This window comes from Oncorhynchus kisutch, linkage group LG9, assembly GCF_002021735.2.
Source record: "Oncorhynchus kisutch isolate 150728-3 linkage group LG9, Okis_V2, whole genome shotgun sequence".
Classification (NCBI taxonomy): Eukaryota; Metazoa; Chordata; class Actinopteri; order Salmoniformes; family Salmonidae; genus Oncorhynchus; species Oncorhynchus kisutch.
The window spans coordinates 15,147,424-15,165,780 of NC_034182.2; positions in this window are offsets into that span (position 1 = coordinate 15,147,424).

The window sequence follows — 18,357 nt, forward strand, 5'->3', positions numbered from 1 at the left end:
TAGGCATGTTAGCAAATGACTGCTGTATGACCACATTCGATTTGGTCACTTGTAACTTGCTGTTTGGACAGTCACTGTTCCAAAATGTATTTGAAAAATAAAACTGATTACAGCATTGAGGGCTGCAGTGTGAACAAGACTTTCTATCTTCTGTGTCTGCATTGTTACCAGATGACCTGGTCCCTCCCTGTATGCAGATTACTGCACCTGTACATAGCCCACCTATAATTTAGCCCAAACAACTACCTCTTTCCCAACTGTATTTAATTTTTATTTATTTATTTATTTTGCTCCTTTGCACCCCATTATTTTTTTATTTCTACTTTGCACATTCTTCCATTGCAAAACTACCATTCCAGTATTTTACTTGCTATATTGTATTTACTTTGCCATCATGGCCTTTTTTTGCCTTTACCTCCCTTCTCACCTCATTTGCTCACATTGTATATAGACTTGTTTATACTGCATTATTGACTGTATGTTTGTTTTTACTCCATGTGTAACTCTGTGTCGTTTTATCTGTCGAACTGCTTTGCTTTATCTTGGCCAGGTCGCAATTGTAAATGAGAACTTGTTCTCAACTTGCCTACCTGGTTAAATAAAGGTAAAATAAATAAATAAATGCAAAGGATTTGAGAGCCATTGTTTCAAAATAATGTTTTATGTTAAAACAAATACTGACACATTGAGTCAATAGTGCCACCTGTCAATGATTTTAGAGGGACAATTTTAAATGGTTTGATAATCCAGATCTGTTTACACTATCCAGATACAATGTGTCCCTGACGACCTCCGGAGGTGGTCAAGAAGATCAGATCACAATCAGTTTTTTAAATCGCCTACACCGATCTAAAAACGTGGGCAAGATCAGGACATGTTAGCACCAGATATAAACGGGGCTAAAGCCGAAATTAGTATTGATTTTACTAGGAAGTTCATGGCCCCTCAGTCAAAGTAGTCCTCTATGTTGGGGTTGAGTAGCTCTTCTCTGTAGGGTGTTAGGTCCATCTGGTTGTGGATGAGGTTCTCAAAGGTCTCCTCCAGGTCAGTCTCTCCAATAAAGACTGCTGCCAACATCCTCCCTCCGCTCAGCACCATTTTGACATACTCATGTTCCTTAATACAGCGCACCAACAACTCCTGGTTCAGACCCAGACCCTGGCCGTTAAACTTTCCCAGCAGAACCACCTGGAAGAAAAACAGCACAGCAAGTGGACACACCTTATTTAGCAAGTCAAGTGATGATGTATTATTACAACATGACAGGAAATTCATCTAGTTGCAGGGAACACCATAAAAGCGGATTTAACACGTATCAACATCTGACGCAGAAAGGCATAGCAACTTTGCATTCACACACCTTGTAGTTTAAGAACTTTGTAATGTGAGAGAAGAGAGCCTCCCGAGTGACGACCGGGAGACCCATGGGGCGGCGCACAATTGGCCCAGCGTCATCTGGGTTAGGGGAGGGTTTGGCCGGCAGGGATGTCCTTGTCCCATCGCGCACTAGCGACTCCTGCGGCGGGCCGGGCGCAAGTACATGCTGACACGGTAGCCAGGTGTACAGTGTTTCCTCTGACACATTGGTGTGGCTGGCTTCTGGGTTAAGTGGGCATTGTGTCAAGAAGCAGTGCGGCTTGGTTGGGTTGTGTTTCGGAGGACGCACAGCTCTCAACCTTCGCCTCTCCCGAGTCCGTACGGGAGTTGCAGCGATGAGACAAGACTAACTACCAATTGGATACTATGAAATTGGGGATTTTTTTTTAAAAGTGAGAGAAGAGTCCAGACAGGATATCAGACAGGATATCAGCAGACATACATCGCCCTGCGTACCAGCCCACCTGATGAGCCTGCGTCTAGACACATCTACGGAGGAGAGATGTATACAGGATATCATGTCATATCACAACTGAATTGATGACAGGATCAAATCAAATTTCATTGGTCACATGCAGATATTAATGTGAGTGTAGCAAACTGCTTGTGCTTCTAGTAGTGACAGTGGAGTAATATCTAACAATTTCACAACAACTACCTAATACACACAAATGTGTAAAGGGATGGAATAAGAATATGTACATATAAATATATAGGCAAGGCATAGGCAAGATGCAATAGATGGTATAAAATACAGTATATACATATGAGATGAGTAATATAAAATATGTAAACATTATTTAAAGTGACTAGTTATCCATTTATTAAAGTGGCCAGTGATATGAGTCTGTATGTAGGCAGCAGCCTCTCTGAGTTCGTGATGGCTGTTTAACAGTCTGATGGCCTTGAGATAGAAGCTGTCTTTGTCTCTCGGTTCCAGCTTTCATGCACCTGTACTGACCTCATCTCCTGGATGGTAGCGGGGTGAACAGGCAGTGGCCCGGGTGACTGTTTGTCCTTGATCTTTTTGGCCTTCCTGTGACATCGGGTGCTGTAGGTGTCCTGTAGGGCAGGTAGTTTGCCCCCGGTAATGCGTTGTGCAGACCTTACCACCCTCTGGAGAACCTTGTGGGTTGAGGGCGGTGCAGTTGCCGTACCAGGCGGTGATACAGCCCGACGGGATGCTCTCAATTGTGCATCTGTGAAAGTTTGAGTGTTTTAGGTAACAAGCCAAATTTCTACAGCCTCCTGAGGTTGAAGATGCGCTGTTGCGCCTTCTTCACCACACTGTCTGTGTGGGTGGACCATTTCAGTTTGCCCGTGATGTGTATGCCGAGGAACTTAACTTTCCACTTTTTCCACTACTGTCTCATAGACCTGAATAGGAGGGTGCTCCCTCTGCTGTTTCCTGAAGTCCAAGATCATCTCCTATGTTTTGTTGACGTTGAGTGAAAGGTTGTTTTCCTGACAACACACTCCAAGTGCCCTCACCTCCTCCCTGTAGACTGTCTCATCGTTGTTGGTAATCAAGCCCACTACTGTTGTGTCGTCTGCAAACTTGATGATTGAGTTGGAGGTGTGCATGGCCACACAGTCATGGGTGAACAGAGAGTACAGGAGGGGGCTGAGCATGCACCCATGTGGGGCCCCAGTGTTGAGGGTCAGTAAAGTGGAGATGTTGTGTCATACCTTCACCACCTGGGGGCGGCCCGTCAGAAAGTCCAGGACCCAATTGCACAGGGCAGGGTTGAGACCCAGGGCCTCAAGCTAAATGATGAGCTTGGATGGTACTATGGTGTTGAATGCTGAGCTGTAGTCAATAAACATCATTCTTACATAGCTATTCCTCTTGTCCAGATGGGATAGGGCAGTGTGTAGTGTGATGGCGATTGCATCGTCTGTGGACCTGTTGGGGCGGTATGCAAACTGAAGTGGGTCTTGGGTGGCAGGTAAGGTGGAGGTGATATGATCCTTGACTAGTCTCTCAAAGCACTTCATGATGACAGAAGTGAGTGCTATGGGGCGATAGTCATTTAGTTCAGTTATCTTTGCCTTCTTGGGTACAGGAACAATGGTGGCCATCTTGAAGCATGTGGGGACAGCAGACTGGGATAGGGAGCGATTGAATATGTCCAGCCAGCTGGTCTGCGCATGCTCTGAGGACGCGGCTCGGGATGCCGTCTGGGCCAGCAGCCTTGCGAGGGTTATCACATTTAAATGTCTTACTCACGTCGACCACGGAGAAGGAGAGGGTGGGGGGGGGCGCAGTCCTTGGTAGCGGGCTGCATCGGTGGCACTGTATTATCCTCAAAGAAAGTGTTTAGTTTGTCTGTAAGCAAGACGTCGGTGTCCGTGACGTGGACGGTTTTCTTTTTATAGTCCGTAATTGCCTGTAGACCCTGCCACATACGTCTCATGTCTGAGCCATTGAATTGCGACTCCACTTTGTCCCTATACCGACATTTCGCTTGTTTGATTGCCTTGCGGAGGGAATAAAAAGACTGTTTATATTTGGCCATATTCATCGTCATCTTTCCATGTTTGAATGCTGTGGTTTGTGCTTTCAGTTTTGCGCAAATGCCGCCATCTATCCACGGTTTCTGGTTAGGGTAGGTTTTAATAGTCACAATGTGTACAACATCTCCAATGCACTTCCTTAAAAACTCACTCACCGAGTCAGCGTATAGACCGATGTCATTCTCTGAGGCTTCCTGGAACATTTCCCGGTCCGTGTGATCAAAACAATCTTGAAGCGTGGATTCCAGTTGGTCTGACCAGCATTGAATGGTTCTAGTCACGGGGTACATCCTGTTTGTGTTTCTGCCTGTAGGACGGTAGGAGCAACATGGAGTCGTGGTCGGATTTGCCGAAGGGAGGGCGGGGGAGGGCCTTGTATGCTTTGCGGTAGTTAGAGAAGCAGTGGTCCCGTGTATTGCCCGTGCGCGTGCTACAGTTAATGTGCTGATCGATTTTAGGTAGCCTTGTTCTCAAATTAGCTTTGTTAAAATCCCCAGCTACAATACTAAAACAAAATAACATTGTGAACACAAAGAGGCACACTTACCTCCTCTGCTCCCCTCAGACTGATGCCTTCATGCCAGTATGGTCCCAGGGCACTGCCTGGCTCTTCCAAACCTCTACTCTGGCCTTGTCTGTTGCCACTTACAGCAAGGCCCTGTGTAGCCGCAGCCCCCTCTATGGTGTAGCGAGCCCTCTTACAGGTAGCAGCTCTCTCTGGTTTGTCTGTGTGTCCAGGGGGGGATGAGGAACTGGTCAGCTCCTGCGTCAAAGAATGTGTTTCCTATGATCACCTCACAACCTCCCACCTCATACCTGAACACAAAATATACAGTACATTTAACTATAATATATACACATTTGAGATTTTAGAACAAGACCAATTCAGACAAAAGAATGGCAGAATGGCGATATACTCACACTTGGCAATCCCTCCGTTTCCAACGACTACAATTCGCTTGGCTTTGGACAACCGCTTCTAAAACTCCTGCCAGCACAAAATACATCATGAGTACTAGATTAACTGACGTGAATGGATGCTAAACAAGAACATCTGTACTAGGAAGCCATTGTCAAGTACCTGGGCACAGTTTGTGTCTCGTATCCCCAGCACATAGGGGTTATCCTGGGTAAGGAGTTTGGGTCTGCTCCCACTACAGATACACAGCTTCTCATAGTGGATCTCCAGACCATTCACTGTTTGCAGAGTTTGAGAGAAGGAACATCCCATTATGCTTGCATTTTAATAGCACATACTGTACAGTATTGTATGCATGCTCTGTATGACAACAGGGGACATAGTAATTAATGAAAAGACATCCACAAGGTGGTAGTGTTGGATAGGGATTTATGCTTGGGACCTAATGGTACACTATATATACATACAGTGGGGCAAAAAAAGTATTTAGTCAGCCACCAATTGTGCAAGTTCTCCCACTTAAAAAGATGAGAGAGGTCTGTCATTTTCATCATAGGTACATTTCAACTATGACAGACAAAATGAGAGAAATAAATTCCAGAAAATCACATTGTAGGATTTTTTATGAATTTATTTGCAAATTATGGTGGAAAATAAGTATTTGGTCACCTACAAACAAGCAAGATTTCTGGCTCTCACAGACCTGTAACTTCTTCTTTAAGAGGCTCCTCTGTCCTCCACTCGTTACCTGTATTGTTATCAGTATAAAAGACACCTGTCCACAACCTCAAACAGTCACACTCCAAACTCCACTATGGCCAAGACCAAAGAGCTGTCAAAGGACACCAGAAACAAAATTGTAGACCTGCACCAGGCTGGGAAGACTGAATCTGCAATAGGTAAGCAGCTTGGTTTGACAAAATCAACTGTGGGAGTAATTATTAGGAAATGGAAGACATACAAGACCACTGATAATCTCCCTCGATCTGGGGCTCCACGCAAGATCTCACCCCGTGGGGTCAAAATGATCACAAGAACGGTGAGCAAAAATCCCAGAACCACACGGGGGGACCTAGTGAATGACCTGCAGAGAGCTGGGACCAAAGTAACAAAGCCTACCATCAGTAACACACTACGCCGCCAGGGACTCAAACCCTGCTTAAGCCAGTACATGTCCAGGCCCGTCTGAAGTTTGCTAGAGAGCATTTGGATGATCCAGAAGAAGATTGGGAGAATGTTATATGGTCAGATGAAACCAAAATAGAACTTTTTGGTAAAAACTCAACTCGTCGTGTTTGGAGGACAAAGAATGCTGAGTTGCATCCAAAGAACACCATACCTACTGTGAAGCATGGGGGTGGAAACATCATGCTTTTGGGATGTTTTTCTGCAAAGGGACCAGGACGACTGATCCGTGTAAAGGAAATAATTAATGGGGCCATGTATTGTGAGATTTTGAGTGAAAACCTCCTTCCATCAGCAAGGCATTTTTTATTTATTTATTTATTTTACCTTTATTTAACCAGGTAGGCAAGTTGAGAACAAGTTCTCATTTACAATTGCGACCTGGCCAAGATAAAGCAAAGCAGTTCGACAGATAAAACGACACAGAGTTACACATGGAGTAAAAACAAACATACAGTCAATAATGCAGTATAAACAAGTCTATATACAATGTGAGCAAATGAGGTGAGAAGGGAGGTAAAGGCAAAAAAGGCCATGATGGCAAAGTAAGTACAATATAGCAAGTAAAATACTGGAATGGTAGTTTTGCAATGGAAGAATGTGCAAAGTAGAAATAAAAAATAATGGGGTGCAAAGCAGCAAAATAAATAAATAAATTAAAATTAAATACAGTTGGGAAAGAGGTAGTTGTTTGGGCTAAATTATAGGTGGGCTATGTACAGGTGCAGTAATCTGTGAGCTGCTCTGACAGTTGGTGCTTAAAGCTAGTGAGGGAGATAAGTGTTTCCAGTTTCAGAGATTTTTGTAGTTCGTTCCAGTCATTGGCAGCAGAGAACTGGAAGGAGAGGCGGCCAAAGAAAGAATTGGTTTTGGGGGTGACTAGAGAGATATACCTGCTGGAGCGTGTGCTACAGGTGGGAGATGCTATGGTGACCAGCGAGCTGAGATAAGGGGGGACTTTACCTAGCAGGGTCTTGTAGATGAATTGAAGATGAAACGTGGCTGGGTCTTTCAGCATGACAGTGATCCCAAACACACCACCTGGACAACGAAGGAGTGGCTTCGTAAGAAGAATTTCAAAGTCCTGGAGTGGCCTAGCCAGTCTCCAGATCTCAACCCCATAGAAAATCTTTGGAGGGAGTTGAATGTCCATGTTGCCCAGCAACAGCCCCAAAACCTCATTGCTCTAGAGGTGATCTGCATGGAGGAATGGGCCAAAATACCAGCAACAGTGTGTGAAAACCTTGTGACTTACAGAAAACGTTTGACCTCTGTCATTGCCAACAAAGGGTATATAACAAAGTATTGAGATAAACTTTGAGATAAACTTTTGTTATTTACCAAATACTTATTTTCCACCATAATTTGCAAATACATTCATTAAAAATCCTACAATGTGATTTTCTGGATTTTTTTCTTCCCATTTTCTCTGTCATAGTTGAAGTGTACCTATGATGAAAATTACAGGCCTCTCTCATCTTTTTTAGTGGGAGAACTTGCACAATTGGTGGCTGACTAAATACTTTTTTGCCCCACTGTAAGTATGTGGACATCCCTTCAAATGAGTGGATTTGGCTATTTCAGCCACACCCATTGCTGACAGGTTTTTTTTTAATCGAGCACACAGCCATGTAATCTCCATAGACAAACATTGGCAGTAGAATGGCTTTACTGAAGAGCTCAGTGACTTTCAATGTGGCAATGTCGTAGGATGCCACCTTTCCAACAAGTCAGTTAGTGCCCCGGTCAACTGTAAGTGCTGAAATTGTGAAGTGGAAATGTCTAGGAGCAACAACGGCTCAGCCACGAAGTGGTAGGCCACACAAGCTCACAGAACGCGACCATGGAGTGCTGAAGCACGTAAAAATCGTCTGTTCCAACACTCAGTTCCAAACTGCCTCTGGAAGTAACATCAGCAGACAAACTGTTCGTCGGGACCTTCATGAAATGGATTTCCATGGCCGAGCAACCGCACACAAGCCTAAAATTACAATGTGCAATGTCAACCGTCGGCTGGAGTGGTGTAAAGTTTGCCGCCATTGGACTCTGGAGCAGTGGAAACGCGCTCTCTGGAGTGATGAATCACGCTTCACCATCTGGCAGTCCGACGGACAATTATGGGTTTGGCCAGGAGAAACGCTACCTGCCCAAATGCATAGTGCCAGCTGTAAAGTTTGGTGGAGGAGGAATAATGGTCTGTTGCTGTGTTTCATGGTTCGGCCTAGGCCCCTTAGTTCCAGTGAAGGTAAATCTTAACGCTACAGCATACAATGACATTCTAGACGATTCTTCGCTTCCAACTTTGTGGCAACAGTTTCGGGAGGTCCTTTTCTGTTTCAGCATGACAATGTGGCCCAAGAGGCTATGTTGAAAGGGCGTTCAATCGGAGGGACTGAAATTGAAACCGTCAGAGTGGTGGTAATGTTGGTTTGTATGCTTGACAGATTGCCCAGACACTCTCCCTATATTGATGGAGGGAAACTAGGGCATTCCTTATCACTGTTTCTACAATGTTTTCTTTTTCCAAAGTCATTTTTCTCATTCTGAAGGTTTTATTTCTGTCTGGATGCCTCCACTCTCTATTTGTTAACCGGTGTGGCATGCTGGTGGCATCACTGTTTGGCTAAAGGAGAGAGAGACATTGATTGTCCCAATAAAAAGGCCACAGCAATTTTGTGTTTTGAAAAAAATAAACATATAGTCTGAATATCATGAAAAATATTCCGTAGTAAAACATGCATGCTTTTGCTAGTAGAGAGGGGTTTTTTCAATTTGAAAAGGAGAAAATCCATATTCTGTCCTTTACGATCCAGTATATACAGGTTTCTCTCTGCATAATGAAATGTACTTTTGACCCAGCCGCTTGCCATCACCAACAAGGAAGTATATTGCGTTGAAAATTCAGAGCAACAAACTAGTGAATGTAATGCATTTAAACACTGTATAGTTTATTTTACATAAAACAATTTGGATGCATACAGCGCAGTCCAGTAGAAACTGGTACACTGAAATGGACTATTATGGGTTAAGGACATTGCGCGAGAACTGTCAATGCAGGCATGCTAGCTAGCTAACATGCTAGTTTGATGGGTGAAACAGTGATTGGTGAAAATGCACTCCCCTCCCTGGCCAGGTATCTAAAACATTGGAGGAGTTTGATGTGGAGGAGAGGCCCTCCAGTGTTCTTGAGAAAAAGTGCCCTAACCTGAGAGTCATCCAGTCTGCAGTGAAGGCCCTTCATGCACAACAACATTGTAAACACACACAGGCTGAAATGCATTAGATTAGGATAATACTGTACATGGTATATTTATAATAATCTATACAGTTATATTATAGTTATCTAAATTAATATAACCTTTCAAATGTAGCAGACACTCTTATCCAGAGCATCTTACAGTCGTGAGTGCATACATTTTTTCATACTTTTTTCCCAATACTGGTTCCCCGTGGGAATCAAAATCCACTACCCTGGCATTGCAAGCACCCTGCTCTACCAACTGATCCACAGTGGACCTGTATTACCAAAATAATGCAAACTAAATGCTGAAAGTAGTAGCCTAGTTATTCATGCATGCAAACAAAAATATTTGAATTTTGGCTTAGAATACTGGCAAAAATGCAAATGAATGAATGCGAACAGAACAAAACAGTGGTCCCAAATATGCCTAGTAAGCAAAATATCAGATCAATAAAGGCATGGTACAATCTATATTTAGGCTAGTTACATTATCAGTATATAAACGTAGTAGACAACGGGTGAATGGATATCCATATAACCAAAACATAGCCTACAGCCTACCACAGTGAGATGCAGCTATGCACAACTGTCTTGCCAAAAAAATATGCCTATAGGCCCGCTTCAAACATGGAAAATCATACTGCTCATGAGTACAGCAACACGTTGTGATATGGCACAATATAGTGAGCTCCAAAAGTACTGGGACAGTGACACATTGTTTGTTTTGGCTCTGTACTCCTGCACTTTGGATTTGAAATGATGCAATGACTATGAACCGTTTAGAAATTACAGCACTTTTTGTAGGCTACTGTACATAGTCCCCCAATTTTATAGGACAAAAAGTATTGGGACAAATTCACTTATACAGTGCATTCGGAAAGTATTCAGACCCCTTCACTTTTTCCACATTTTGTCACGTTACAGCCTTATTCTAAAAATGATTCAATCGTTTTTTCCCTCACCAATCTACACACATTACCCCACAATGACAAAGCAAAATCAGGTTTTTGTAAATGTTTGCTAATTATTATAAATAAAAACTGAAATAACATTTACATAAGTATTCAGACCCTTTACTCAGTACTTTGTTGATGCACCTTTGGCAATGACTACAGCCTCGAGTCTTCTTGGGTATGACACTACACGCTTGGCACACATGTATTTGGGGAGTTTCTCCCATTCTTCTCTGCAGATCCTCTCCAGCTCTGTCTGGTTAGATGGGGAGCCTCGCTGTTCAAGTCCAGCCTCTGGCTGGGCCACTCTAGGACATTAAGACACTTGTCCTGAAGCCACCCCTGCATTGTCTTGGCTGTGTGCTTAGGATTGTTATCCTGTTGGTAGGTGAACCTTCGCCCCAGTCTGAAGTCTTGAGTGCTCTGGAGCAGGTTTACATCAAGGATCTCTCTGAAGTTTGCTCCGTTCACCTTTCCCTCGATCCTGACTAGTCTCCCAGTCCCTGTTGCTGAAAAACATCCCCCCCCAGCGTGACGCTGCCACTTCCATGCTTCACCGTAGGGATGGTGCCAGGTTTCCTACAGACGTGACGCTTAGCATTCAGGTCGAAGAGTTCAATCTTGGTTCCATCAGTCCAGAGCATCTTGTTTCTCATGATGTGAGAGTCTTTAGGTGCCTTTTGGCAAACTCAAAGTGGGCTGTCATGTGCCTTTTACTGAGTAGCGGCTTCCTTCTGGCCAGTCTACCATAAAGGCCTGATTTGTGGAGTGCTGGAGAGATGGTTTTCCTTCTGGAATGTTCTCTTTTCTCTAGAGCTCTGTCAGAGTGACCATCAGGTTTTGGTTACCTCCCTGACCATGGCCCTTCTCCCCCAATTACTCAGTTTGGCCAGGTGGCCAGCTCTAGGAAGAGTCTTGGTGGTTCCAAACTTCTTTAATTTAAGAATAATGGTGGCCATTGTGTTCTTGGGGACCTTCAATACCTCATATATGTTTTTTCCCCCAGGTCTGTGCCTTGACACAATCCTGTCTCGGAGCTCCATGGACAATTCCTTCGAACCCATGGCTTGGTTTTTGCTCTGACATGTACCGTTAACTGTGGGACCTTATATAGACTGGTGTGTGCCTTTCCAAATCATGCCCAATAAATTGAATTTACCGCAGGTTGACTCCAATCAAGTTGAAGAAACATTGCAAGGATGATAAATGATAACAAGATGCACCTGAGCTCAATTGCAAGTCCCATAGCAAAGGGTCTGAATACTTATGCAAGTAAGGTATCTTTGTTTTTATTTTTTATAAATTTGCTCTAGTTTTTAATAAATTTTTTCTAGTGTTTTTCTTGAATTTTCTTACTCTGTTTCGTGTATTACTTCATACACCCAGGTAGAACTATTGGAATATGAATTGCTGGGTACACACTGCGGCGTAACAAAAGTCTAGCCTCTTAGGTGAGGCGCCGGGCAGCCTGGGAGTCCTACCAGAGAGAAGGAAATGAAGATGCTGACTGAGAGGCAGATTTGACGGGGTCTTAGTGAGTTTGAGACGCCGGGAAACCCATCCTCCATTACCGAGCATACTACTGGCCAATGTTCGATTATTAGTGAATTAGTGAATGAACTTGGCGAACTCAGAGCAAGGTACTCCTTACAGAGGGAGATCAGATTCTGCAACATTCTCGGTTTTGCTGAGACTTGGCTTTCCTCCGACATGCAAATGGAATATATAAAACCAGCAGGTTTTACAGTTCATCAAGCAGATAGGAAGTGGACTCTCTCTGGCAAGAACAAAGACGGTGGTGTCAGCTTCATGACCAATTACAAGTGGTGCGATGGGAGAAACGTACAGGAACTTCGAGCTTGTGCTCTCTCGACTTGGAATACTTGATCATCAAATGCTGCTCTTTTTACCTTCCAAGAGAGTTCTCAGGCATTATTGCCATGGCTGTCTAAATCCCGCCCGAAGTCGACACGAAAAATCTTAATTGGACCCTAAACAAACTGGAAACTGCGTACCCGGATGCAGAGTTCATTGTAACTGGGGACTTTAACAAAAGTAATTTGATGTCCGTGCTCCCGAATTACTATCAACACAGTGAAATTTCACTCTCACTTGTCACTTTTGACAAGGATATAAGGCCATCTCTCGTCCTCCTTTCAGCAAATCTGACTATGACTCCATTTTGCTCCTCCCTGCCTATAAACAAAGACTCAAGGGGGAAGTTCCGGTGGTCAGATCTGTACAATGCAGGTCTGACCACTCAGAATCCATGCTCAAGACTGTTTTGATCACATGGACTATGGTGTGTGTGATGTCATCTAATAATAATTTTAATTATTTTGACCAGCATGTGCCAAATCAAATCAAATCAAATTTTATTTGTCACATACACATGGTTAGCAGATGTTAATGCGAGTGTAAATGCTTGTGCTTCTAGTTCCGACCATGTCGTAATATCTAACAAGTAATCTAACCAAACAATTTCACAACAACTACATTATACACACAAGTGTAAAGGAATGAATAAGAATATGTACATAAAAATATATGAATGAGCGATGGCCGAACGGCATAGGCAAGATGCAGTAGATGGTATAGAGTACAGTATATACATATGTAAACATTATATAAAGTGGCATTGTTTAAAGTGGCTAGTTATACATTTATTACAGACATTTTTCATTATTAATGTGGCTAGAGATGAGTCAGTTGGTCGTTGTTGGTAATCAAGCCTACCACTGTAGTGTCGTCTGCAAACTTGATGATTGAGTTGGAGGCGTGCATGGCCACGCAGTCATGGGTGAACAGGGAGTACAGGAGAGGGCTGAGAACGCACCCTTGTGGGGCCCCAGTGTTGACGATCAGCGAGGTGGAGATGTTGTTACCTACCCTCACCACCTGGGGGCGACCCATCAGGAAGTCCAGGACCCAGTTGCACAATGCGGGGTCGAGACCCATGGTCGACGAGTTTGGAGGGTACTATGTTGTTAAATGCTGATCTGTAGTCGATGAACAGCATTCTCACATAGGTATTCCTCTTGTCCAGATGGGTTAGGGCAGTGTGCAGTGTGATTGCGATTGCGTCATCTGTGGACCTATTGGGGTGGACCTTTTTGAGGACTTGAGGTCCAATGCCAAGCCTTTTCATCCTCCTGAGGGGGAATAGGCCCTGTCGCACCTTCTTCATGACCGTGTGCGTGTGTGTGGACCATTTTTAAGTTCTTAGTGATCTGGACACCAAGGAACTTGAAGCCCTCGTCCCGCTCCACTGCAGCCCGGTCAATGTGGATGGGGGCGTGCTCGCCCTCCCATTTCCTGTAGTCCACGATCAGCTCCTTAGTCTTACTGACGTTGAGGGAGAGGTTGTTGTTCCGCCCCCACAATGCCAGGTCACTGACTTCCTCCCTGTAGGCTGTCTCATCGTCGCCTGTGATCAAGCCTACCACCCTCGTGTCATCAGAGTCATTGGTGGCCACACTGTTGTGGGTGAACAGGAAGGACAGGAGGGGACTAAGCACACACCCCTGTGGGGCCACTGTGTTGAGGGTCAACATGGCGGAGGTAATCTTGCCTACCATCACCACTTGGGGTCAGCCATTCAGGAAGTCCAGGATCCAGTTGCTGAGGGAGGTGTTCAGGGTCCTATGCTTTGTGTCGAGCTTGGAGGGGACAATGGTGCTGAATACTGAGCTGTAGTCAATGGACAGCATTCTCACATAGGTATTCCTCTTATTGTCTATGGATCTGTGGGGGCGGTATGCAAATTGGAGTGGGTCTAGGGTGTCCGGGATGATAGAGTGGATGTGTGCCATAACCAGCCTCTCAAAGCACTTCATGATTACAGATGTGAGTGCTACAGGGTGGTAGTCATTGTGGCATGAAGCCTTACAATTCTTGGGAACAGGAATGATGGTGGTCATCTTAAAACATGTAGGCATTACAGACTGGGAAAAGGAGAGGTTGAAAATTACCGTGAATATACACCTGCCAGCTGTTCTGCTCATGTTCTTAGAACGCGCCCTAGAATACAATCGGCCTTGCGGGTATTTACCTGATTAAAGACTCACGTCAGCCTCTAAGAGTGAGATCACCCAATCTTCTGGGTTGGTGGCGGCCCTCACATCCGGCATGATGTTGTTATTATCAAAGCGTGCATAAAATGCTTTGAGTTCGTCTGGTAGAGAGGCACCGTTGGGCAGATCAGAGCTGTGTCGTCCTTTGTAATCCGTAATGGACTGTAGCCCTTGCCATATGCAGTGGTCGGCGGAGCCTGTGTAATATGGTTCCACCTTATTCTGATTTTGTGCTTTTGCTCGCTGTGGAGGTCATAGCGGGACTTTTGTACTAGTTCCTGTCCTCAGCTGTAGCCTCAGGGTTGTCTGCGATAGCCCTGTGTGCGGTAGACCTACCCTTTAGTTTAGCACCAATCTCAGAGGTAATCCAGGGCTTTTGATGAGGAAAGAAGCCAACCATAACTGTGGGGACAACATCGCCAATGCATTTCCTAATGACGCCGGATATGGAGGTGGTTAGCTTGTTGTCTGTCGTTGTTATCAGCGGAGTACCGAAACAGCGCTAGCAAAGCAGTTTTGTAGCATAATCTCTCATTCTGGAGACAATTTCTCCATGGAGCGGGTAATTCCTGTTTGAGCTTCTGCTTGTAAATAGGAAGCAGGAGTACAGAGTATGCTTGCTCGTGGGTAGAATTATAGTGGTCTAGGACTTTATCACCCCTAGTGGCGAGAGAGACTTGTTGGGTTGTGCCGTGGCGGAGATCTTTGTGGGCTATACTCAGCCTTGTCTCAGGATGGTAAGTTGGTGGTTGAAGATATCCCTCTAGTGGTGTGGGGGCTGTGCTTTGGCAAAGTGGGTGGGGTTATATCCTTCCTGTTTGGCCCTGTCCGGGGGTGTCCTCGGATGGGGCCACAATGTCTCCTGACCCCTCCTGTCTCAGCCTCCAGTATTTATGCTGCAGTAGTTTATGTGTCGGGGGGCTGGGGTCAGTTTGTTATATCTGGAGTACTTCTCCTGTCCTATTCGGTGTCCTGTATGAATCTAAGTGTGCGTTCTCTAACCTTCTTTCTCTCTCTCGGAGGACCTGAGCCCTAGGACCATGCCCCAGGACTACCTGACATGATGACTCCTTGCTGTCCCCAGTCCACCTGGCCATGCTGCTGTTCCAGTTTCAACTGACCTGAGCCCTAGGACCATGCCCCAGGACTACCTGACATGATGACTCCTTGCTGTCCCCAGTCCACCTGGCCATGCTGCTGCTCCAGTTTCAACTTCCACCTGACTGTGCTGCTGCTCCAGTTTCAACTGTTCTGCCTTATTATTATTCGACCATGCTGGTCATTTATGAACATTTGAACATCTTGGCCATGTTCTGTTATAATCTCCACCCGGCACAGCCAGAAGAGGACTGGCCACCCCACATAGCCTGGTTCCTCTCTAGGTTTCTTCCTAGGTATTGGCCTTTCTAGGGAGTTTTTCCTAGCCACCGTGCTTCTACACCTGCATTGCTTGCTGTTTGGGGTTTTAGGCTGGGTTTCTGTACAGCACTTTGAGATATCAGCTGATGTACGAAGGGCTATATAAATAAATTTGATTTGATTTGATTTGATTTGACCACAGTTGGGCGTTACGTGTCTTAATGACTTGGAATTAAAATCGTAGGAAATCAGAAAAGCAGCCTCTGGATGTAATTTTTCCTACTTGGCTTTAGCCTCATGCAGTTTGTTAAGTGCCAGCTTGTTATTTTTCTTGTCATGAGTTGGAATGTATAGAACAGTCACAGCTGAAAACCGTGGGAGGTGAAAGGGTCAGGCATTTGACTAATCCAAGATGGGTGAACAGGTGAATGGGTCGACACTTCCACTGCGCTTGAGTCAGCACACCAGTTGTTGTTGATGAAGAGGCAAACCCCTTTACCCTCGATATCCCCGACTCCACTGTCCTGTCTGCACAGTGAATGGAAAATCCATCAAATTGAACAGCCATGGAGGGTATCTTATCCGAAAGACATGTTTCAGAAAATCAGAGAATGTTGCAGTGTCGAGAGTCCTGTTGATAGCAAATCCGCAATCGGAGATCATCCATCTTATTTTCAAGTGACTGGCCAGTAGAATGGAGGGAAGAGGTGGCCGGTTGTCCCTTTGCCTTAATCTCACCGGGATCCCCCCTCTCTTGCCTTTGTAAATCTGCTTTTCCTCTTGGACTGCCCAAAAATTGGGTCGGAATTATAGAAAGAGCAGATGAGACGAAGTTGAAGCTGGAATAGCTGGAAACTATGAAATAACACACATGGAATCATGTAATAACTCAAAAAAGTGTTAAACAAATCAAAATATATTTTATATTTGATATACTTCAGAGTAGCCACCCTTTGCCTTGATGACAACTTTGCACACTCTTGGCATTCTCTCAACCAACTTCATGAGGTAGTCACCTGGAATGCATTTCAATTAACAGGTGTGCCTTGTTAAAGGTTAATTTGTGGAATTACTTTCCTTCTTAATGCGTTTTTAGCTGATCAGTTGTGTTGTGACCAGATAGGGTGGTATACATGGCAGGAACAGCTCAAATAAGCAAAGAGAAACGACAGTCCATCATTACTTTAAGACATGAAGGTCAGTCAATCTGGAACATTTCAAGAACTTTTAAAGTTTCTTCAAGTACATGAAATGTTTTTCTTGGCCCTGGAAACAATTACAGAGTTCAGACAGAAAGAAAGATCTCACCAGATTTCATCACCAATCAGACGTCATACTCTTATGAGTGTGCCCATGTGTCAATTAGTGATACTAATCAGAGTTAAACAGACTTACGTTTCTACATCCAGACAGAGTAGAATCGACTTAATGTGCCGAGCATGTTAATTACCCTGTGACAAGGGACCGTAACCTCTGACCCTCCTGATATGGAATTGTGTAGACATTCACGGCGATGTGAGAGATATAAAACAGTGTGTGAGATATAATAGCCAGCCAGATATCCATGACTGCTGTTACATGTTTGATTAAGGGCTAATGTCAGAGTCTGGGGTGTTGTTTAAATGCTGGGATTATTAAAAGAGAAGTGATCTGACATTAGATGGGAAAACACATTTCCATTAGCCGCCTGGTATAATTATGCTGTGGGAGTATAACACAGGTGAAGGGTGAAGTGCTACTGATGTGACATTATAATGAATGGGCCTCTCCTCTCTGCTCCATCCAAACTATTTTTAGAACACAGTTATGTAGCATTAGTAAAGATATGATCAATAAACTTGGAAGATATAGTTCCTGTTCTGTTTGTAAATGCTCTGGTAGGTTATAATAGCTCTAATCAGCGAATAGCTCTATCCAGCATCTATAAATAGCTCTATTCAGCATTTCTGACTGCTCCCCCCCCCCCCCCTACATCCCTGGATTCCTGCCACAATAGACTGCAAAGCACTGCTTTGCTTTATATTGGCCAGGTCACAGTTGTAAATGAGAACTTGTTCTCAACTGGCCTACCTGGTTAAATAAATGTGAAATAAAAAAACGTTAAAAATAAAATGTGAGTAATAGGCTACACTATCAACAGTATTGATGGAATTAGCTCAAACAATCCATAGAGATAAAGCTTGTATCAACCTACCAGTGTGTTTACAAAAATTACAGGAACTACATCATACAAGTGTATTGATCATATCTTTACTAATGCTGCAGAACTTTGTTCTAAAGCTGTATCCACACCCATTTGATGTGGTGACCATAATATAGTGGCTATATCCAGAAAAGCCAAGGTTCCAAATGCTGAGCCTAAAATATTTTATAGAAGATCATAAATAAGGTTTTCCTATGTTGAATGTAAATAAGATTTGGTAACCTGATGTGCCTAATGAGGAGCATCCCGGCACTGCATTTGATGCATTTATGAAATTGTTACTTTCAGTTATCAATAAGCATGCACCTATTAGGAAACTGACTGTTAAAACTGTTATGGCCCCCTGGATTGATAAGGAATTGAAAAACTGTTTGAAATCTGATTGGAAGACTTGTAATTTAGACTTTTATAAAATGAGTGTGGGAGAGGTGGAAAAGTAATTGCTGTCAATCAATAATGAGAAACCACCTGGTAATGACATCCTAGATGGAAAGCTACTGAGGAAGATAGCGGACTGCATTGCCACATCT